The sequence below is a fragment of the Cupressus sempervirens genome, chromosome 3 (assembly GCF_028749045.1).
Source record: "Cupressus sempervirens isolate cs-2001-9-10 chromosome 3, ASM2874904v1, whole genome shotgun sequence".
NCBI classification, from domain to species: Eukaryota; Viridiplantae; Streptophyta; class Pinopsida; order Cupressales; family Cupressaceae; genus Cupressus; species Cupressus sempervirens.
In genome coordinates, this window is record NC_143120.1 from 458,900,295 (window position 1) to 458,924,349 (window position 24,055).

General features: G+C 33.0%; 1 pseudogene; it reads right to left on the reverse strand.

The window, feature by feature from the left end:
- Nucleotides 1-15,850: 15,850 nt before the first annotated feature.
- Nucleotides 15,851-16,861, reverse strand: LOC149567076 (pentatricopeptide repeat-containing protein At3g25210, mitochondrial-like; annotated as a pseudogene).
- Between the last annotated feature and the right edge of the window lie 7,194 nt (nt 16,862-24,055).

Below are 24,055 nucleotides of genomic sequence, written 5' to 3' on the forward strand. Positions count from 1 at the left end.
GTGTGTGTGTGTGTGTGTGTGTGTGTGTGTGTGTATATATATACATATGTATATGAATATATATATCTATATGTATATGTATATGTGTGTGTGTGTGTGTGTGTGTACAAAGAGACCTTGTGGATTATGGATATCAGTGGAGATCTAGGATTTTGTTGTTGTACCTTTGTGATTGTTGTATTTCATTATCGTACCCTTGTGATCTATGCATCTCATTGTCATTCCCTTATGATCTTTGTATATGTATGTATGTATGTATGTATATAAACAGAGAGATCTTGGTACAACAAAAAAACAATAAAACTCACTCAACACATAGCATGGCCATAGATGTGATGGCAACGTCTATTAGTAAGTAGATTCCTCTTTTTCTCTCTCATTTTTCATGTGTTTATTTCACTTGAACTATTATTTCGTAGGGGGCATTTTGTAATATTGGATTCATTTTATGCAAGATGTGATGAGGACATTCCTAGATGTACCTGTGTTAGATGTACAGGAATCACTAAAGAATTGTGATGAATTTCTCGTGAGCAATGAAGATGGACTTCTCTTGAGAGTAGAAGGAGGTGATCAGGACATTCTAGGTACTTTAAAGATTGATCATTTCTTAAAGATTTTAGATGTTAACAAGGAATTTATATGTTGGGGTGAGGGGAGAAAATGAGCTTCCATCTTCACGTGGTTGGCCCTAATTAGTAGAGAATATTTAACTATTCTCAAAACCAATTGAAGCTCAACATTAACCTATGATTGCATGACAACTAACTGTGTAAATCTCTTAGTTTTAGGCAATATAGAAGGAGGTCGTAGTTCAATATGCAATCTCAATTCACATGCATACGACATCAGGTGGAGCTGAAAAAATCCAACAGGTTAGAATTTTTGGTATAGGTCTTTAATTAGGCATTTTAAGTTATAGACCATCACGAAAATTGTAACTTTGCCTCTTATAGGCAAGGGTAATGTCCTCAACATGCAAGCAAATCAAGACTTTCTATGTGTTGGCTTGCTGAGGATATTCTCTATTCCATAGCAACTAGAGTTCTAAAGTTCATGATGGCCTATAATTTTAAAAACTTTATAGACCTATTAAATAAATGTAAACATAGTAGATTTTTTTAGCTCTACCTATTGTCCATGCATATAGAATGCATCTGCACGTGCATTCTCAATTCAGAGTGGCATAATCTTATTTTGGATGCAATTGAAAAATGACATGCACCAGAAGATGGGAAAATGATGTCATTTTTGTAGGCAAATGAGCTTTCACCTTCATGTGATTGGCCCTGATTAGTAGAGAATATTAAACTATTCTCAAAACCAAGTGAAGCTCAACATTAACCTATGATTGCATGAAAACTAACTATCTAAATCTATTGGTTTCAGGGAGTGCAGAAGGATGCCATAGTTCAATATGTAATCTCAATTCATATGCATATGACATCAGGTGGAGATGAAAAAACCCAACAGGTTTTCATTTTTTTTAGAGGTCTTTCATTAGGTATTTTAAGTTATAGATCATCATGAACATTGTAACTTTGACTCTTATAGGAAAGGGTAATTTCCTCAACATGCAAGCAAATCAAGACTTCCTATGTGTTGGCTTGATGAGGAAATTCTCTATTACATAGCAGCTAGAGTTATAACGTTCATGTTGTGTCTTTCTTCTTCTAGCCATGGTTATGTTTAAATACAGACTAGGATTGGGTTCTAAAACATGTGTAAATGTAGGATCCATGCACTTTTGCATAGATATGAAAGATAAAATATTACAAATAGCCAAGAGAATAAACTTTTTGATGTATCCAAGGAAAGGTGAAAATATAAGAATATGCTAAGGAATGTATCTAAAATTATTGTGCAAAAACTGACACTTGATGTGCTAGATTGCTAAGAGGTAAGAATAATCCCAATCAAAGTTCAAAGTTCTTCATGAAACTCAAATATATATACATGAGTCATCCTATAGTACTCACAACTAAAATAAATTTGAGCTGGTGCACCATATAACTACCTAACACCTATGAAAATTATCGATGTGTATATTCTTATGATAGAACTAGGTAGAAGCTGTTGACATGAATTACTCACTACAATGGTACATGCAAGCTTGAATCAAACTTCTTCAAAGAGTGTCTTTCTCCATGCCTAGTATGATGAAAGAAGTCACATCAAATGAGGAGGAATATCTAGACTCTATATTACCTCAGCAAAATGCAAGAAGATTGGGACGAGTTGCTTGGTCAGGACCCAATTCCATAGAATTTTGATGTTTCTTTGGCTTGGGACTTTGGAAGTATTGCTTCATCTATTCACATATAAGAGAGGTTGATTTGTGGAGTCATCTGTAAAAAGGTCAGCTCAAAAAACAACTATGCTTTTCAAGGTTCTACTTGCTATTCATAACGATGGTCGTAACAATATTGTTTATGCCATTTCTAGAGGATATTTATAGAAGATGCAAGTAGCCAGAAATGTATCAAATATTATTAATGGGAAATGAGCTAGATTTCAAGATCAGTACAAGATCTTTTCAAATATATAAAGATATGGAGATATTCAAAATCCCATATCAGAGTAAATCAATTAATATGGTACATGGAGATCAAAAATATCAGAGCTAGCCAATTAATACCATTGGTGGAGATCTCAAATATCATTGTAAGCCAACTAATATTGTCGATGAGTAGTTCTTATGGAATATAATTTATGGTAAGTGGTTTTCTAGGAACAAACAAGTTTAGTATGAAATGCACTCCTATAATAGCCTATCGGCTAAATATTTAAAATAAATAAGTATAGACGAATAAACTATATAATATTTTAACTCTAAAGCTTCATGCAAATAAAATAAAATAAATATTTCTTATTGATCATGCCGGAAATAAAATTGCACTAGAGACACTCCTTACAGATGATTCATCCAATACAATTTGACTCCAGAATTGGATATGAATATATTCAATAATCCACAATCCATAGGCTTAGTTCCAAAAATTCATTATCTCCACCAATGAGAAAATAATATATCAAGTGTGCAACTTGTGTAAAATTTTAGGAATTGTATATGTATATGAATTGTAGGATTTTACATCTTATATTTATAGATTTTGGAGGGGGATTGGATGCCTTACAAAGCATCACACCCCTTCATAAATGAATAATCGATCCTTGTTAATAATGGGGGTTTACCAGAAGTATATATTTTTTAGAAGCAAACAAATAAATAAGCCGCATCATCTCATGGAGATCTTTCTGCAATCAAAATTTTCAATGACTAAAAGTGTCATCGAGTACTACAAGAAATTTAATCATGCTTTGGCTTTATGATTCTCTGTGTAATTGCATCCAAAAATTTGTCTTCATCTTTCATGAGTGGCCTTCCATTATTTCTTCTATGCATAGATTCCTATCAGTGAATCATCGTATTCCTATTTTCATACAATGACATTGGCAGTTCTTGAGTTCTCATATAATCTTCAAAAAGGATGTTCTCTACTTGGTTCCAGAGTGGTCTTCTCTACACAAGATAATTCCTTCTTAAGGATTAGATGTGAAATCTGATTTCAAATAATTCCATAGGTAACACTTCTGTGCACTTTCTCTTCATTGCATACCTGCGACAAACACACATCATCATTAGACTCAGATTTTTCTAAGCAAGACTTGGATTAACAATTGGAAATAGATAACGAAGAAACTCTTGTAGCCTCTTCTAGATGAAGAATAGACTTTGAGTATATCTACTCTAATACCAAGCATTCGGTAATGCCGCCAAACAATTAACTTCATCATGACTATATAAAGCTACTACAACTGTGTAAAATCTATTATTTTGATGCTCTCATTTTTTTCAAAGCAATATGCAAGATGATGCAATACTTTTTCATACTTTAAATGAATCGTGAGTGAGTGCATGGAGGATATCGCTTAAATCTTATCACCATGCAACCATTATCTAGGCCTTTGCAAAGAAAACATCTTGTCATACTTAATGATGAAAATCATTCCCATCTTCAAAGTCTGATGTTTCTTCCATTTTATGTGCAACAAAATCATTGAGTTCAACAAGATATGCTTGTTCTTGTTCCACATGGTTAAGCATTATCTATAGCACTTATATGTGAGTATATTATTTTGAAATGTGGCTTTTGCCTTCTTTTCATTTGCTTTGATGTAGTATAAAATAGTGTGTGGCTTGGCCTCCAGAACACTGGTTCTAGTATAATCAAAGATTTACCCATCTTTTGCAAATACAGTAACATATCTTTTGTTACAGTAACATATCTTTTGGTTCTAGTTAAAGTATCTTTTTTCGAATAGCCTACATAGTTTCATACAAATATATTTAAAAATATTCTAATTATTTCTAGATTTTACACATTGGGTGAAGCTTCCTCAACTCTGATCAAAAGGCCTCTTATCTACTCAAACACTTTTCAGAATTTTGTCTTGAAAGCTCTGATAAAACTCGTAATTAGTACCTGATTATTTGGCTCATATCCACTATATTAGAATGGTCACATTTTCTATATGAGTCTTATCAAATTCTACAATCAAATTGATGAGATGAATACTTTTTATGATTGTTCCAAATTTTGACTCAAACCTGCTATGCATCCATCATAATGTCTACTATAAATTTACAATGAGTTCTTGAAAAGTATTTGTACACTTGGATGCATTTAGTCCAGTATCCTTCATTCCATGATTGAATCTTATAATTTCCTGAATATCATTTCTTCTTCACAAAAAAAAACTTCCCAACATAATTTCACACATGGAGATACAAATTTGGGCTCCATCAGGATATAAGCCTTTGATAGTTTCTTTTAATCTTGTGACAAATAGGTATGTAAGTCTCTCTCAAGAAGCTTCTAGTACCATGACTGATAGCTTTTGGTTCAACAACATAGTTTTCCATAATTCCACGTTGTTTTGATTGTAATAGTTCTTTAAAATATCACCAGAGTTCTTCTTGGTCAAATCTTATGATAAGAAATTATAGGTGAATTCATCATAAGTGGTTATATGTGGGTGGTCTTGTATAATAAGGATATGATGCCACCACTTGTGGGCTATTCCTATGGCAAATTTTATGGCATTTTCTTCTCTCATGGATGAAAGTGAAAAATAGGTGTCCAACTTTGTGTCCCAAGAACATGTTGTAAATCACAGTTGAATCTAGAATTGTTGTTATTCATGCTTTGGATAGCATGGAGGAGAACTTGGGTCATTCTTCATTTCTTTCATTTTGCTCCATTAGAGCTTGAGTATTTTGCTCTATAAAGGTCCTTAATACATTTCCCATTTTTTTTCTCATGGTGATGATGGATTTAAAGTTATTTATTGGTGGATGTAAGCTTCTTCCTTCCTCTTTACAAAGCCCTTTGAGATAAGTTGCATCAACTACTCTATCCCTCAAGCTAGCAGGAACGGTCATCTGATACCAATTGTAATGTCCCGTACTTTGGGTATACATGTAAATTAACAAGTCTTCTATTTACCTAAATGTAGAACCTTTTATATCATATCTGATCTTCCTTGATTAGTTTATTGATATTCTTATTCTATTCAATGCTTTCCCTTGCTTGGATTGCCACTATGTTTACTACATCCCCAACTATTGTAGATACTTTCATCTCCTTCATGCTTTGCAAATGATGCCTTCATCTTAAATATCATAGCATCTTGCTGAGGGGTTATGAAGTTTAGCTAATTACCCATCCTCAACAAAAATTTAATACTCAAGCTCTAATGGAGCAATGCAATACTAATTGCATTACCAAGTCACACAGACTTAACAAAAAAAATCATTACATTTGTACTTACCGCATCTTCCACATAATTCATGTACTTCTACAAAAATGTATTTGGCATTTCAATTTGCTGCATAAGAATAAACCAAAAAATCTTACATGGAGCCACCAACAGCTAACTTAAGGTCAAACTTTAACAATGGATGAAACTCAAGTTATTAGTGTTCAACTTATCATTTCTCTAGCTCTATTCCTCAAACATTATTTTGTTTCAAACGACATGTCCTTGTTTAGGAAAGCCCAAAACTTTACCAATCTTTTCATTTGTAGAATACAAGGGCATTTTTCTTCCTTCGGTATAGGATAGGCATAAGCATTAAAACCCTTTTCCAAAAAAATTCCATGATGACCAGTTTGGAGTTTCTTCAATGACTAACCAAACTATTGTCAAGCAAAGTATTCTGCCCACCACTAGCCTGTTGTTTCTTCCACCTCACCATGAACTTTTTCTAGGAAAATAGATTCGCAATGCATTCAGAATGGCATTTCAATCATCAAGATATTTCATCCCTTTCAGTCCATTGTTTCACTCCTTGAATGTAAGTGGTTGAGAAACTTCCTATAGGAAAGATTGGTAGAAAAATATTTGGCTTTGGAGGTACATGTTATTCATTCCCCACTCAATAATCAAGATTTAGAATTTTTATTTAGACAGATATCATTCCATGCTAAAGAATGAACAAATTTTAATCCAGTTTAAACCCCAAAAGATCAAGCACCAACTTCGAATCCAAAAGGATTGAACTTGTGGGAATTTGGAAAAGATTGAAGGTTATAATGGATGTTTTTTAAGATTGGCATTACCTTACAACCCTTGGGAATCAAGCAACCTTTCAAATAATGATGATTATAATAATAAAGCACTAATATATATGGCAAGCATTGATTTTCTAAACATTTGGGTTGTCCTTTACTTTAAGCATAGATATTTAAAATATATTCATTTAATAAAATTAAGAATATTTTTTGATAAATATGCACAAGTATTATATTAATAAGGAATAAAAGTATATACATTGAAAGAAAAAAGGTGAGTAGATACAAGATCACAGACTGGTAATCAAATATGAAGTAAACTTGAAACAAAGCTAAGATATAGAACAAAGCTAGCAAGAGTAGTTGTAGCTAGAACTAAGTTTTTCATATTTTACAGGTTTATGATACTAATAAATATTACAGAAAAGGGACCCATAATTTGTCACATTATAATTTATCGTCATTGAATGTTGGGTCTAACTAAGATTTTTTTTAGTCCAAATGAAAGCTTTCCGTTTATATTTTCAAAATTGGTAAGTAGCAAATAATTTGAATCTTGGTAGTTGATGTTTAAAGGATAAAAGCTTGATACGCATTACTAACATCTGTGTAGGTGGATTCACTACTAAACAAAAGTTTGATAACATCCTCATTGGAAAAACTGTGAAGCATAGTTCACTTATAAAAATGAAACTGAATAATAAAGTCAAAACCTTCTAGCATAAAAAGTGCACGAATCTTATCAAATACTGGTTAAATTTCTAAAATCAAAGTGAATATCAAATATCACATCAATTAAAATTTCCTTTGTAATAAGATGACCAAGAATTTTTTGAAAATCTGCAACACAAATTTATAAAATCCAAAGCATTACCAATAGTTTTCATATGCTTTTCCTAATGGTCAGTATGGGCAATGTCCTACATAGCTAAAACATGACCTGATACATACAATATTTGAAAAGATAAATTATAGTTTGCATAGACGTGGTATTTAATATTTGCAATTTTGAATGTGAAAAAATTCAATTTTTTATTTCACCAAAACTAAGTTGTCAATTTTGTGTTCATTTTGCATAAGCTTTATTTGCAAAACATTATATTGGTTAGCAGGAAATCGAAATGCAGACTATTTTTTGTCCATGTGTTGTCGTCCTTTGGGCATTTAATGGATTCACTGAATCTATAATTTAGTACTTCAGAGGTTACATTTTTTAAGCAGCTATTGTTGAGAATTTTAGCTTCATAGTAAATTGAAGAAATATATTATATGATAATATTATATAATTGATAATAAATCTATAGAAGTCTAATTGTAATACACGTGTGTGTGTTTGTGTGTGTGTGTGTGTTTTTTTTAGACAGATTATCATATTATATTTAATATCTCAAAGTATTGATCATATGTAATACCATCTTGAAAAGAAAATGAATTAAGTCCAATTATATTAGTATCGAGCCTTGGTCATAACAAATAATAAGATGATATAAATCAGTGATTATGATTTTGTTCTCACCAATAGTTATTGGCATTAGTTGGTAATAATGTGGAATGGTGCATTCAAAGGGGCATATTGTATATGATGAGGCGTGACCATGTAGGGTCATGCCCCTATGTGACATGTCTCAATACATATAAAATATGCATTCAGATCTTCTAAGATATATCAATAAAAAAGGCAATAGATCTAATTCTAGAAATCAGAACAATACAAATATATTGAATAAATTAACTCTAAATCAACATTATAAAAGAAGGTCTGCACATATACATTTAAGAGTTATTATTATAATCAGTAAAAGATAGACATAAGAAGAAATACAATACAGTTAGTCTCCACCAACAATGATCTATAAAAATTACATGGTATCAGAGCCTAGTTGGTAGAGAGACTACTAAAACTAAATTAAAAGAGACATCATGTCAAACAATATTAAGAGTCGAGGATTGGCTTGAAGGAGCAATAAACTTTTTCTCATGGAAAATTTGAATTATAACAATCCTTGAAGAATTTGAATTAGAATCATTCATTGAATAAGATATTTCAAAACCTAAAGATGAGGTAGAAAAGGCCACTTGGAAAAGGCAAAATAATAAAGCCAGAAAAATCATTGTTGATTCAATAAAAGATCGTATTCTTCCATCCATCTCAAAGCTCAAGAAAGCATTTGAGGTTTTCAAAACAATTAAGGGTACATTTGACATCAATAACAATAGTAGATTGATTGCATTAAAAAATCAACTGATGAATACAAAAATGAATAAAGGAGAGTCAATTTCAACCTACTTTGGAATAATTTCCAAAATAAAGAATCAACTATCTTCTATTGGAAACAAAGTAGAAGACCAAGAATTATCCATAATAGCACTAAGAGGATTACCTATATCTTGAGAAGCATTCATCCAAATCATCAGTAGACCTTCAATACTAGTTTTTGATCAACTAAAAAAAATGATTGCACATTAGAAGAATAAAGACTAATTTCTAGAGGGATCATTCCAAATCAAGAGGGAGAAAATCAAGCTCTTTTCTCAGTCTCTAATAACAAAGGGAAGAAGAAGAAATTCAAAGGAAAGAAAAATGATAAAAGGAAAGGAAATAATGATTTCTCCAAAGTTTAATGTTATAAGTGTGAGAAATTTAGACATACCTTCAGAAATTGTCTGAAAAGGGAAAAAATCCTAGCTTCCTTAGCCAAAACAAAACAGGATGAAAATTTGGTATTCTACTCAGCTCTATCAAGTGAGATGAAATCCAACAAAAATGTGTGGATAATAGATAGTGGCACTTCCCGCCACATAATAGGATTCAAAGATAAATTTAAAACTTTTGGAAATTATCTCATTGAAGGAGTCACCATTGGATATAACTCCACCTATCTAGTAAAAGGAATCAGGACCTGTTCTATACAACTAAGACCCGGGGTTACTCTAAAGTTAAAAAATGTTTTTGTTCATGCCTGGCATAAAAAGGAATCTAGTATCCATCTTTGGACTTGTTGATGAACAGTACAAGTCAACTTTAAAGAAGACAAAGTGTTGTACTAGCCTAAAAATAAAAATCTCAAGAAAGTTATCAACATAGGGGCTAGAGATGGAACCTTATCGAAATTATGTAACATTCAAAAGCAAGCCCTAACTCACGAAGTGATAAATCCTAATGAAATATGGCATAGAAGGCTTGGACATATTGGATTCAGTTCACTACCATATGGAGAAAAAATCACCATTGGAACACCTAACTTAAATTCAAACCATGTAGGCATTTGTAAAGGATGTGCTCTACAAAAGAATATAAAAAGACCTTTTCCTCCTAGTGAACACAAGTCTAAATCAGTTCTGGAACTAGTGCACTCCAATTTATGTGGACCTATGCCAACACTTTCTCTAGGAGGACTCTCATACTACATAATATTTATTGATGATTTCTCTAGTAAAACCTAGATCTATTTCCTAAAGGTCAAAGAATCAAATGAGGTCTTATCAAAATTTAAAGAGTTCAAAGTAATTGTGGAAAATCAAATGTCAAAAAGAATAAAACTGCTAAGATCAAACAATGGAGGAGAATATACCTTTGAAAATTTCAAAGATTTTTGCACATTTGTTGGAATCAAGAGTATATTGTACCTTATAATCCTCAAGAGAATGGGGTAGCAGAAAGGGAAAATAGAACCATTATTGAAGTAGCAAAAGCCATGCTTCATTATCAAAATTTACAGTTCTCATTCTGAGTGAAGGCCACTAATACTGTTTGTATATATTCAAAACAGGCACCCACACTCAATCCTAGAAAACATAACTCTTGAAGAAGTCTTTACATTAATTAAACCTGACTTAAGTCATCTCAGAATATTTGTTTGTCCTATTTACATTCACATACCTAAAGAAAAGAGAACCAAGTTAGAACCATCCAGGAAGAAAGGACTATTTGTTGGACACAATGAGAACTCCTAAGGGTATAGAATCTATGCACTTAGATAGAGTTCAGTTGAAGTCAGCAGAGATGTCATATTTGAAGAAAAAACTACTTAAAAACTATCAACAAGTGTAGAAGATGAGCCCATCATAGACTTAGATGAAAATCTACAAACTAAAAATCAAAGGGAGAACATATCAAAGGAGAATGTACCATTACTAGATTCAAAAAATGGAGAAATATTTAATATCAAGAAAAAGCCATTATGAGCAAGGAAAATGATTGAAGAAAATAATGTTGAGCTAGATGAAATTTCCAAGGAGAGCAAGAAAACCAAAAATAAATCTTGTTATACTGCACTAGTAACTGAGCTTACTAAATCTGAACTATCAACTATCGAAGAAGCCCTAACTTGTCAAGTTTGGAAAGATGCCATGGTTGAAGAATATCAATCCATACTACAAAATCATGTTTGGGATTTTGTACATAGGCCTAAAGACAAATTAGTTGTGTCATTAAAGTGGTTATACAAAATAAAATATGCTTCAGATGGTAGTATTGAAAAACATAAAGCAAGAATTGTAGCTCAAGGCTTCTCCTAAAAGGGAGGTATTGATTATGAGGAAACCTTTGCTCCAGTTGCTTGATACACTTCTGTAATAACAATTATTGCAATTACAACATCCAAAGAATAGAAGATGCATCAAATGTATGTCAAGACCACATTCTTTTATGGTGTCATTAATGAAGTAGTATATATCAAACAACTTGAAGGTTTTGTTATAAAAGATAAGAATCTATATGTACATAAACTAAAGAAAGCTCTTTATGGCCTCAAACAAGCACCACAAGCTTGGTATGAAAGGATAGATAGCTACCTCACCACACTAGGATACTCAAAGAATGAAGCTAATCCTAACATATATTTCAAAATATCTAATGGTGACATGTTAATACTTGTTTTATATGTTGATGATCTATTAATAACAGTTGGAGATCACTTAATTGAAAAATGCAAACAAGATCTTATAGCTGAATTTGAAATGAAGGATCTAGGACCATTGCACTAATTTTTGGGTCTAGAAGTATGTCAAAAGAAAGATCACTTTTTTCTAAATCAAGGGAAGTACATTCTTGACATTTTTTCTAGGTTTGAGATGATGGATAGCAAACCCCTAGCAACTTCGATGGAAAAAAATCTACACAAGCTAAAAGAAGAAGCTATGAATTCAAATTCTATTGACCCCACTCTCTAAAAACATATCATTAGATCACTTATGTATCTAGTAAATACTAGGCCTAATATCTACTATGCCACCAATGTTCTAAGTCATTTCACGTGGGAACCAAAGAAGATACATTTGATGACTGCTAAACATATCTTGAGATATCTACGTGGAACTATTGGTCTTGGTTTGAAATACAAAATGTTGTGATTAAAATTGAAGGATACACTGATTCTGATTGGGTTGGTTGTTCCATAAACCACAAGAGTACTACAAGGTGTTGCTTTAGTCTTGGATCTGCAATGATATCCTAGTATAGTAGAAAACAACCAACAATTTCTTTAAGTTCTACCGAAGCTAAAAAAATGGCAACCTCCATGGGAGCTCATGAAGTAGCATGGTTCAAAAAGTTATTATTTGGACTCTTTGGAAAGAAACTAAGTCCTACAATGATTCATTGTGATAACCAGATTTGTATCAAACTTTATGCTAATCTTGTCTTCCACAATTGATCAATGCACATCAAAATTTGTTACCATTACATAAGAGACATGGTTGATAGAAATTTTATCAAGCTGATTTACATCAGCATTAATGAACAAGAAGCTAAAATTTTGCATCAAACTTTCTGCTAATCCTATCTTCCACAATCAATCAAAGCACATCAAGACTCCTTACCATTATATAAGAGACATGGTCGACAGAAATGTTATCATGCTGATTTACATCAGCACTAATGAGCAAGATGCTGACATTTTCACCAAGCCTCTTGCAATGTTGAAAATAGAGTACTTTAGAGGTAAACTTGGTATGACAATTTTTTAAATACATTTGTAAGTTACATATATTCATGAATAATTTAAAGTTATATTGTTTGCAAACTTGTGTTATGAAAGGTGATGATCTTTCATATGTGTAAGGTCACTATTGTAAGGTGACGACCTTATATATAGTTGATCTATCTCCTAACACCAAAAGTGTTGGAGCAAAGTGTTATCATTGGTCTTTGGGTTGGATTCTGTCGAACACCTTGATAACCATCATGGTTCTTTGGACCCGATTTTGCCAGACATCATAACTTTATAGACCACACCCAAAGTGGTGGTTTTTCTTGTATTATATCTTCTTCAATTCCCTCCTTGCTAAAGAGGGAGTGTTGAGAATGTTAGCCTCATAGTAAATTGAAGAAAATATAATATATGATAATATTATATAATCGATAATAAATCTATAGAAGTCAGATTGTAATACCTTATATATATAACAGATTATCATATTATATTTAATATCTATAAGTATCGATCATATGTAATACCATCTTGAAAAGGAAATGAATTAAATTTGATTACATTATTATCGAGCCTTGGTCATAACAGATAATAAGATAATATGAATCGGTGATCATGACTTTGTTCTCACCGATAGTTATTGACATCAATTGGTAATTTTTGGAATAGTGCTTTCAAAGGGGCATATTGTATAGTGTTGAGGCATGACCATGCAGGGTCATGCCCCTACATGAGCATGTCTCAATACATATATAATATCCATTCAGATCTGCTATGATATATCTATAAAAAAGGCAATAGATCTTAGTTTGGAAATCAAAACATTACAAATATATTGAATAAATTAAATCTAAATTGGCATTATAAAAGAAGATTTACACATATACATTTAAGAGCTAATATTATGATCGATAAAAGATAGACATAAGAAGAAATACAATACAGTTAGTCTCCACCAACAATGATCTATAAAAATTACAACTATAACTTTGATGGCTAATTAAGCATGACGTTTGATATCAAAGGTGGATGGCATGGAGAAAATAAAGGAGGAATGAGTGGCATTACGTTGAGAAGAGTATGTAGTAAAACACATTCTTTGCATAACTAAAAAGTTGTTTTCATAAACAATGTGATTTACATAGAACAAGTTTTCAATTAACAAGTAGATTAGAGGCAAAACATTGTTTTGAAATCAAGGTTTCATATCTTTATGAGAATACAAGAGAGTAGATCTCTGGATCTTAAATTGTTGGTTTCTTTTGCAATGGAAAGGATGTTATTGCTAATGGCAACTAAGAACATGCCTTGAATTCCAAACCTATCTATGAGGTGCACAACTATAAACACATCTTTTTTATTGTTTTCAAAATGGCATTTTCATAAGTTTAGGAAAGTGTTCTTCTAGGACTTTAGCATGCATGTTACAATTAGTAATGTCATCTACAGTTTCTACTATGCATTTTCGAAAGAGCTTGTATGCAAAGGTCATGTTTTTTCACATGTGATGCATTGGTAACTATCAATGGTAGAGGGTTGTGTCACTGAGGTTAGCTAATGGAACAATGTGCAAAGGAGTTGGTATGGTGACAAATGAACATTTCTAGATTTAATGTGCTAGTAACTTGTTTAAATAAAGATTTCAATAGATATTTGAGTTGTCTCTAATAGAACAATAGTTGCTCTTAGAGCATTCAATGGTTTTGTTGCATAAGTGGATACTGGAGGAAACAAGGTTATACTCAATGAATGTGGACAGGGTTGACATAATAGTGCATGTGCATCTTAGGCCACTATGAACAACATTCTCGAGCAGTAAGAATTGTGTTTCATGTGTGTTTGGTCAACCTCCCAAATTTCTTGGGACAACTCAAAAGGAAATGGCCTAAAAACAAACAAAATTTGCTACTATTGTACAAAAAAAAATAGCATCTCACATATAAGTGTGGACATAAATATAAGAAAATCCTTTGCAAGCTAATAATATACGAGGCCAAAAAACTAATCTCCACTCTACTTGAGGGAAGAAAAAGCATGGGCACTCTACCTTGAGAGAAAAAAGCATGTAGCTATCAAATTTGTCTTTTCAAAGCTTTTTTGTTTTGAATTGCCTCACTACCTTTGTTTTCCAAAAGAATGTTGTTCTTATGCTGACAAAACCCCAAAAAATAACCTTTAAGTCAAAAAAAGAATTTATAGTTTGATAATAAAAATTATTCAAAAAAGAGAATTTTGTAAATCCAAAAGATAGGAACTGTAGCCAACTGAATACCCTAAACAGGCATAAAGCCTGCAAAGTTTCACATAAATCAATAGGAAGATCAGAGTAGAACCAAGTGTAAGCCTTCTTGATTTCAAACCATCCATGAAGGAAAATGATTGTGAAGCTCCAAACTAAATGTGAGGCATTCTTTAAATCAGAACAAAAAATATTTTCCAATTTACTTACTCCATTACCATAAAATGAAGCATATTCAATTCAATACTTTATTAACAAGCTCAAAGATGAAAATAACAAGAAATAAAAGAAATATCAACTCTTTTTTATAGTACAATGTTGCATTACAACAACAGCTAATTGTAAAATGAAACACAAAAGAAAAGAATATTGTTAAGAGATTCACTCAATTTACCATTAATGAAGAAGGAAAACAGTGATTCAATACATATTGAATTACCAGGTGAGACATAATTAACAAAAAAATCATTAAATTTGTACTTAGTGAATCTTCCACATAATTCATGTACTTCTACAACAATGTACTTGGCATTTCAGTTTGTTGCATAAGAATAAACCATAAAATCTTACATAGAGACACCTATAGTTAAGATCAAACATTGACAATGGATTAAACTCAACTTATTAGCAATCAACTTATCATTTCTCTGGCTCTATTCCTAAAAAAAAAAAAAAAAATTCAAACAAAATGTCCCTTGTTTAGGCAATTACATAGAGCCACCAACAATTATGGTCAGACTTTGACAATTGATGACACTCAACTTATTGGCTATCAACTTATCATTTCTCTAGCTCTATTCCTGAAACATTATTTTTTTTCAAATGACATGAACCTTGTTTAGGCGAGCCCAAAACCTTTGACTCTTTTTCATCGTAGAAAATATGGGCATTTTGCTTCCTTCCATATAGGATAGGCATAAGCATTAAAATCCTTTTCCAAGAATTTGCCATGGTGACTAGATTGGAGTTTTTTTAATGGCTAACTAAACTTTTGTCAAGCAAAGTATTGTTCACACCACCAGCCAACCATTTCTTCCATCTAACCATGCAGAATGGCATTGGATTCAAAAAAGCATTTCAATCACCAACACATTTGATCCCTTTCAGTCTGTTGTCTCAATCCTTGAATGCAAGTGATTGGGTAATTTCCTATAAGAAATCCCATCCAGAGAATGATCCTTCTGGGGAAATTCAAGCAGCAATTTTTTAGCCTCCAACCCCTTGCCTTCTCTGCAAAGTCCGTCAACAAGTGTCTTGTATGTAATAAACTTTAGAACTCCCAGTTTTTCGACCATTTCCCTGAGGATTCCAATTGCTTGCTCAAAATCCCCAGCAAGGGATAGACAGTTAATTAGCGAGTTATAAACCATGTTACTGGGAGAAAACCCTTTAACAATCATTTCCTTATAAATCTGCATGGCATTGATAGTCCTGCTTTGCAAATAAGGTCTTGAGATTAGATAATTATAAGTATTTGCATTTGGAGTGCATCCATAGAGGTCCATCTCATGAAAGATTCTGAGAGCATCATTCATGTGCAAGGACTTGGCATAACCTTTAATCATAACATTGAGGGTGAAAATATCAGGAGCAACATTGCCATCGATCATTTGCTTGAAAAGAGCTCGCATATTCTGCATATGCCTGTGGTTGATATAAGAATTGTTATTTTTTTTCTTACTTACAAGAGTGTCGAGTAATAGATTGTACATTTTTAGAGAAGGCTTACACTCTGGGGTTTTCAACATGTGCCTATACACACTAATGGCCCTACTCAACCAGCCAGGTTGAATACAGGCAAAAATAATAGTGTTAAACAGTGACTCGCTACCATCACAAACTTCAACCATCACTTCATCAATAAAGATCTCCATCTTTTGTTATGTAGGTGTAGAAGATAGTTTTTGGATCATGTGTTGATATGTTAGGTGGTTATGTTTGTACCTTTTCGGCTAAGAAGCCCATCGAAAAATATCAAAAGCAACCTCACGTTTCCTTTCCTGCTTCAGAACTTCTACAACATCTTCTGGCTGGAATCCCCTTTGGAGTGTTTGTGTCCATTTCTCAAGTTGTGTTTCACTTTCCTTGTAGTTGTGCCCACTAGTAGAAACCATATGGGCATTGCCCAAAGAGCTTCTTCTTTCACCGGGGATTCTCTGATGGAGATTGTTTCCATGATTGGCTATAGATTTTGACTTTATTGAAGAAGAGGAGAACAATAATAATGCTAAACATGAGGGTGAGGATTGAAAATGGGTATTGGGTATTGAGAGTTGCACAAACAAGAGAGGGGAGAGATGTGTAGAAAACCTACTTGGGTATTTCTTTCTCACAAGTTTGAGTTTAAAGTCGAGGTTATTGCACACATTATTTTCTCTCCATCAAAATTTGCTCTCCGCCTCATCCCTTTGCCCCTTGAAAGTTGAAACACTCTTTTCTGTCAATGGTATCACAAATCAATTCCCCATCCTTCTCCTGAAATTAAGACTGCGATGTGTACCCCGATTACCCATTACAACGGAATCCCTTCCACCACTATTACATGGCTATTTTTAATAAATTGATTTTTTTTTGCCTTTGGGAGTTACAATGGAATCCCTTCCACCACTATTAAAAGGCTATTTTTAAATAAATTAATTTATTTTGCCTTTGGGAGTTACATGAAGGTGGGATAAAATGGGCTTTTTATGTCAATTTTTTTTATAAGATTAGGTTGGTAATTCTTATAATTTACAATGTAGATTATTAGTTAGTTGATATTAGAGTATGAATTTTATGAATTCTGGTATTTTTCAAAGTGACTTATAAGATTTTAATTTTTGAAGCATAATATTTTCTTGGAGGTGTTTTTAATCATAATTAAATTTCAAAGTGACTTATAAGATTTTAATTTTTGAAGTATAATATTCGCTTGAAGGTATTTTTAATCATAATTAAACTTTTTTGGTTCTTATATATAATATTTTGTTGAAGGGTGTTATATCATATTCAAATCTTACTTGAGACCATGCCATGTACTTTTTTTTTATTGAGAATCAAAACTTAGGAGTATCTATTTTACCAAAATTGTATATGACATGGTTTCAACTTCACTTCATATGTATTACATCTTGAAGCAATTTGTACCTTTCTAGATAGTGAAATCAGAGAATTTATCATCATAGTCATCAATTGTATTCAACAATTAAAATACAATTGTTTGAAAAGTACAATATTTTCAAATGTTTATATAAATAATAATTTCCTATTAGTATGACCAATTTTTTGCTAACATGTTTCCATTCCATTTTCACTATTGAATGAGTTAATTTTGATTTTTCAAGTTTAGAAGAGTTTGAGTGAGTTGGTTTTCTCCCTAACAGTTGAGAAGTAACAATGATTTACATAAAAGTTTGTATAATTGCATGTATGTACATTTTTGCTTTATATTTTTGGTTCACTTTTAGTTGTATCCTAAATATAATAATTATATTATGTGGGAGACTTGCTCCTATTGTTTATTGGGTCATATCTATTATTATATTCAATTAAAGAACCATAAATACATTGTGTAAAGTCAAATCTAGTATGTATTCAAATAAGTACCTCTGGCATCTCATCTATTTCTAGATGGATTATTTTTACATTTAACCATGTACTTGGATTGTATCTTACATTTAAATATATTTAGGTAAATCCTTGCTATTAAGCTACCGATAACATTAAATCTCCATTATACATAATAATCATGGCATTCTATCAATTTTTAATATTAGATATAAAGTAATCAAAATGTTACATTTAAGAGTTTACAGTATAATTTGTTAACCGATTAATATAACATTGTTACAAAGCTATCGAAAGTACTTTAGATCTAAGACAAAAAAAAAAATGATATAATGGATTGTAATCTATTGAGGAAATGCAACAACAATCTATCATACTCCTAAAAAGGAAGATATTTGACTCTAACTTCTCCTCTTCTGTTGATCCAGTCAATCCACCTTGCTCCACCCTCCTTCCATCTGAGAACACGGTCCTCTTTGATCCTTCGTGCGTAGGAATGCACAATTATTTGGGCTACTAGCATAAGAGGTACTGATGTTGCAACAAGTATGGGAGGCATTATTTATTAAGGTGGCACAACCATGGGAGGAACAACAGAAATGGGAGGAATAGTCACTAGAGGGGCATGTGTTGCTTGTGTAGGGAACTCATTATTTTTTTTTTTGCATACTTCTTGGCCTTTGATTTTTGCAATGGTTTTTTGAAGAAAAAATCAAATTGAGTCCTCTCTGAAGTGGCTCTAGGCCAAATGTCTAGTCATTAGAAATTTCTTCCCTATAAATGTATTTTGTCTCATCATGTAGAAATGTTTCAAACTTCGTATTAGAAAGTCTTAGGTTTATGATGACTTGAAAAGCAATGTCAAGATATGTGAATCTCCTTAGACACTTGGTAAGGGATCTAGCAACACCATTAAGATATTTTTATTCCTAATTTTCCATGTAAACCACAAGATATCAACTTAAAAAACATAAAATAAAGTATTGAGTCCTCTTTTAAGGCCCACAATGTTGCTAAGTACAATCTCAAAAAAAAAGATAACATGATGCACAAAAGGCCAAATAACCCCCAAATATCTTTGGAAACCATTCAATCAAAGAAGAGATGCATGAAAGGATTGAGAACTCTATAAACATGATGAAAAAGATTAATTTCACCACTATGATTCTTAATAGGGAGTTCGAGCAAAAGAACTTTCCAAAACAAGCATTTTTTTCTCAGGAGAACCCAAACTGCTCCACATGTTCTCCAAACAAGAGTGGCATTCAAGGTGTTTGGTTAAGAGACCAATTGTTGTTGAGGTCTTCAAGAATGTCAAAGTTATCCACAAGAAGGGAGTAAAGTTATTTAGCCTTTATGGAGGGAAGAAGGATATCATTGGGCTAGTAGAGGGAAAGAAACGTCAACTCAATGGAAATGCAAGGCAACATGAGGAGAAGTGAAAGGAAAAGAGTTATGAGAGTGGAATGGGTCCTAAAGTGATCAATGATGATGTCATATTTATATTTGATGCTCTCCCAATCAATTATTTTTCCATCACTTATGATAACTGGCATCACCCTTAAATGTCTTTATTAGCTAATTGCTTTGTCAAGCACCCTTACAACAAAGCCAGGGATTTGTCTTTGTGAAATAGGCCCTACCAAATAGATTTTTACCAATATATAGATTTTTTTTTTGGTAAGAGTTTCACTCTTAGATATAAGGTTCTTTATATCTTGTTAGGTTGTCCAGATAACTTTTAAAACTTCTAATCCTACCACCTTGACTATAAAAGATCTTGTAACTAGATCACTTAAAAGTCATCCTCTCCAAGGGGGACATTTTAGGTGGGTACCCTTAGTAATATATTTGTAATTAGGATCTTCCAAGGCTTAGATAATTGTATACCTTTAAATATCCATTTGGAAGAAAGGGTCTGTCCTTAATTTATAAGGTCCTTAAGAGAAAATTCACCCATCATTTTGCTCATAGTATACCATTTCCACCTAATTGAATGTCTTTTACTTTTTTCTTCCATCTAACGGAAGGAAGTTCCTGATTTTCTTTTAGATACATTTGAAGAGATATTAATTGAAAAGTCAGAATGGAGTGTAAAAATACCATATGATGAGAGCATTTTTTGGCAAACATGATATATGTTAGCCAAGGATAAATGATTTTTGTTCTACCTGCTCAACCCTCACCAAGTTTTCTCCTAAATCAACACCACTTCTCTTTTAGATCATGTAAAACAGAGAATAGAATCCCTAGATATGTGCTTTGATGCTTAGGGCCTCCCCATATTAAGTCATACTTATTAATCCAGTGGGGGTCTTCCCACCCTAAAATGATAGACTTGATAATTGAGATTTTAATACTAGAAGCTTGGTAAAAAATATTCAATTTGTCCATAATCTTCATTAGGTTGTCATCATCTAGTGTAAAAATAATTGCAGTGTTCTTGACAAATTATACATTAAATGGATCATCGTCATTAGGTAGTGTATTCCCTTATACTAGAGGAGATAAAAAAGAGCATCAACTACAATGATATAAAGGGTAGGGGCTATAGGATAGCCCTGCCTAATGGATTTGGAAATTATGATAGGATTAATTTGATAACAGTCTATGTCTACCCTAGCATTATCATATTTTGAGAGAGTAATGATCATTTAGTGGAATTGTGGTGGGATACAAAGTCCATCTAGCATCACAAATATAAGTTCCCATTCAATCTTATCATACGCTTTTTATAGTCAACTATCATTATACAAGCTTGTTGTTATGATTCTTTTTCCCAACTCATGGAATCCCAACACATGATTAGATTTTCTAAAATATATCTACTTTTGTTAAACCTCATTTGAGTGAGGTCTATCCAAGAAGGAGGGATTTCTACCAACCTCTTGGAAAGGATTTTATATGAAACATTAAGTTAGGTTATGGGTCTCCATTTTCTAATGAGGGACCAGTTTCCTTCCTTAGGGATCAATATGATGATCTACATTGATCTCAATTCCTAAGTGTTGGGCATTCATTTTGCACGAGGTCAGTGGCAGGAATCCATAGTGTAATTCCTCTCTTGAAAAGCAAATCTTTTTAAGGATCCACTCCAAGGTTCAGTGTTTGTCTTGCGACGTACCAAAATCTGCTCAGTAGAAGATAAATGTTGAGTGTTCACAAGGAGGCCTTTGCTGGTTCCAAAAACTCTTTTACCTTGGAATCAAGTAAAATCTATTCGCTGTCTCAAAATATCACATGAAAAGAACAATATTTTTGTATTTTCTATTTTTCAATGAATGCAACTCTAACAATGAAACTATTATGAGGTCCTATTCTAACAGGGGGTTAGCAAAGCAATAACAAAACTGAAAGCAAATAACATGAAATCAAATAACTTGAAATTGAAATTCCTAAACGGACATAAGCTACAGAACACAACACACTGCGAGTTAAACCTTTGAAGAAATCCGTAGGAAACCAATAAAAATAGGAGCAGTGCTTCTTAGAATCCACTGATGTAATCGTTGGTGAGAATCTTTAACAAATCGAATGATGTTTCACTCTTCATCAAATCGCAAGGCCATGAAAAGTGCGCTCATGTGAGACAAAAAGCTATGTAGACACAATTGGGCGATCTCTTCTCAAGCTCGTTACGTCAATGGAATTCATATATCTGTAGCAAACACTAGAACTAAAAGATTGTACAACCATAAATAACACAATAAACCTTTGGCTCAATCACAATCTTATGAATAAAATCCACAAAACAATGACACATTCAGGCAAGAATAACTACACTCTGAATGCTAGCACCAAAAGCATATCTTTATTGCATAATAACGGCGGCCTTTTTACATTTTACAATGGGTTATTTATAAGAAATCTTCTCCTCAATTTGTGTTGAGAGTGAGAGATATCTTGATGCAATAAAATTCTTTTAAAACATTTAAACAAACTAAATATATACAAACTGACAATCTAACTCGTGCTTAGAGGGACTCCATCCATATTTTATTCATTAATTGGATGCATGAGCCCTTTACATGTCAAAAAAAAATGAAAGCATGAGAGAGAAAGTAGGAGGAAGCCATCAGTCAAAGTAGAAGTGCATGGAGACACCAAAAATAGAAGCTGGCCCTTCACTTGATGTGTGTCGGAGTTAACTTGCCATCAAAATGCATTTCCAATGCATGGAAAGTGTTATTTTTGGAACTGGCAGTCAACTATCAGTGTACCTCTAAATTGCAGAGTTGTAGACCTATGGACCTACGGACTTGCTGATCTATGGACCTACAGACCTGTGGAGCTGCAGACCTCAACTAGGTCAAAATCTCAAAATTTTACTAAGTGTCAAAATTGAAATTCTGGCATCTGGGTTTTGCTCATCTCTATCCTAAAGATATGTTTGGATGTTTGCCCTTGAATTTATCTATAATCTCAGTAATCTTAGCAACATCAAGAAGATCCAAAGCCTCATACTTATCTTTGACCTTTTGTCTGTAGTTGTCCACCTCAATTCTAGTTTCTACAAAATCTTCGAGTTTGGTATCCAACTCTAACAATGTTTCTTCTGTCCTGAAGGCTTATCTGATGTCTTCATTACTGGATGCTTCCTCTAAAGTCTTTCTGAAATTCTCCACAACTACCTCAACTAGTAAAAGCTTCTCTCATTCTTCATCTTCAAAAATATCCAAGCATGCATCACTGTACAACTTTTTTGCTTCCAAAATTTGCTCTCGAGCTTGGTCCTTGAGCCTATGTATCTCATCATGCAATGTCTCCATCACTTTGTTTCCCTCTGCAATCTTTTCTATCAAATCATCTATCATGTCTAACTCTTCTCCAGTATATACATCAATTAGAATGCGATACCTTTGCCCTTTTATGGCCTGTAGAATTTGTAAATCCTTGCTCCAAACCCATACCTCATCCATAATATTGAAGTCCTACCTCAAAATTGCCATGATCTTATCAACATTTTCTTGTGTAGCATGTAATAACTTTAGACTTCCTATAATTATAGTGACACCCCTATCCTCAAGGTTCTCTCACCAATCCTGACAAGCTCTCAAAAATGGACTAAGCCGTACACCTTCCCCTTCTTTAAGAATGGTAGTCAAAGTCTCCTCAGGGAATTTAGAATCAAGAGGACCAATAACTTCAGCTAAATATCCTTTCAAGATCTCAACTTGCCTTCAAAGTGCTCTGACTTCAATCTCATCATGTTCCATATGGTTAAGAACCTCCTTGACTCCCATAGTCATCATCTTTCAAGAAGTATCCTATGTAGGCTTTCCTAACATGATATCCTTCACTTCACAGTCCTGAAGGTTGATAGCTTCTTCATTTGTACCTTTCAGAGGGTGAGCCACCTATGCAAATAAGTCCTAGTTTCGAGTAGTAGTAATGAATGCAAATTGTGTTGCATCATGTAATGGAGAGTCAAGCTTGTTCAAAATCTTTGCAATGTCACAAATATCATCCTCTGAAGCAAGGAATTGATGCTTAGCATTCCTCATTATTTCCTTCCGGAACCATCTCAAGATATGTCTTTTTGGAACCTTGGCTCTAGATGATGAAGGGATGTGTTCAACTACCTCCTTCCCTTTGTCACTCTTGCTCGGAGTCTCTTGTTGTGACGGTTCTTCTTCTGTAGTCTCAGTTTCTGTAGATCCCATAGTTTGATCCTCAACTTCCAGGGGAGGCTGTTGTATACCTTCTACTACCTGTGCCTCTTTTGAGGGCTCATCAATAACCCTTGGTTCTGGTTCTCCTTG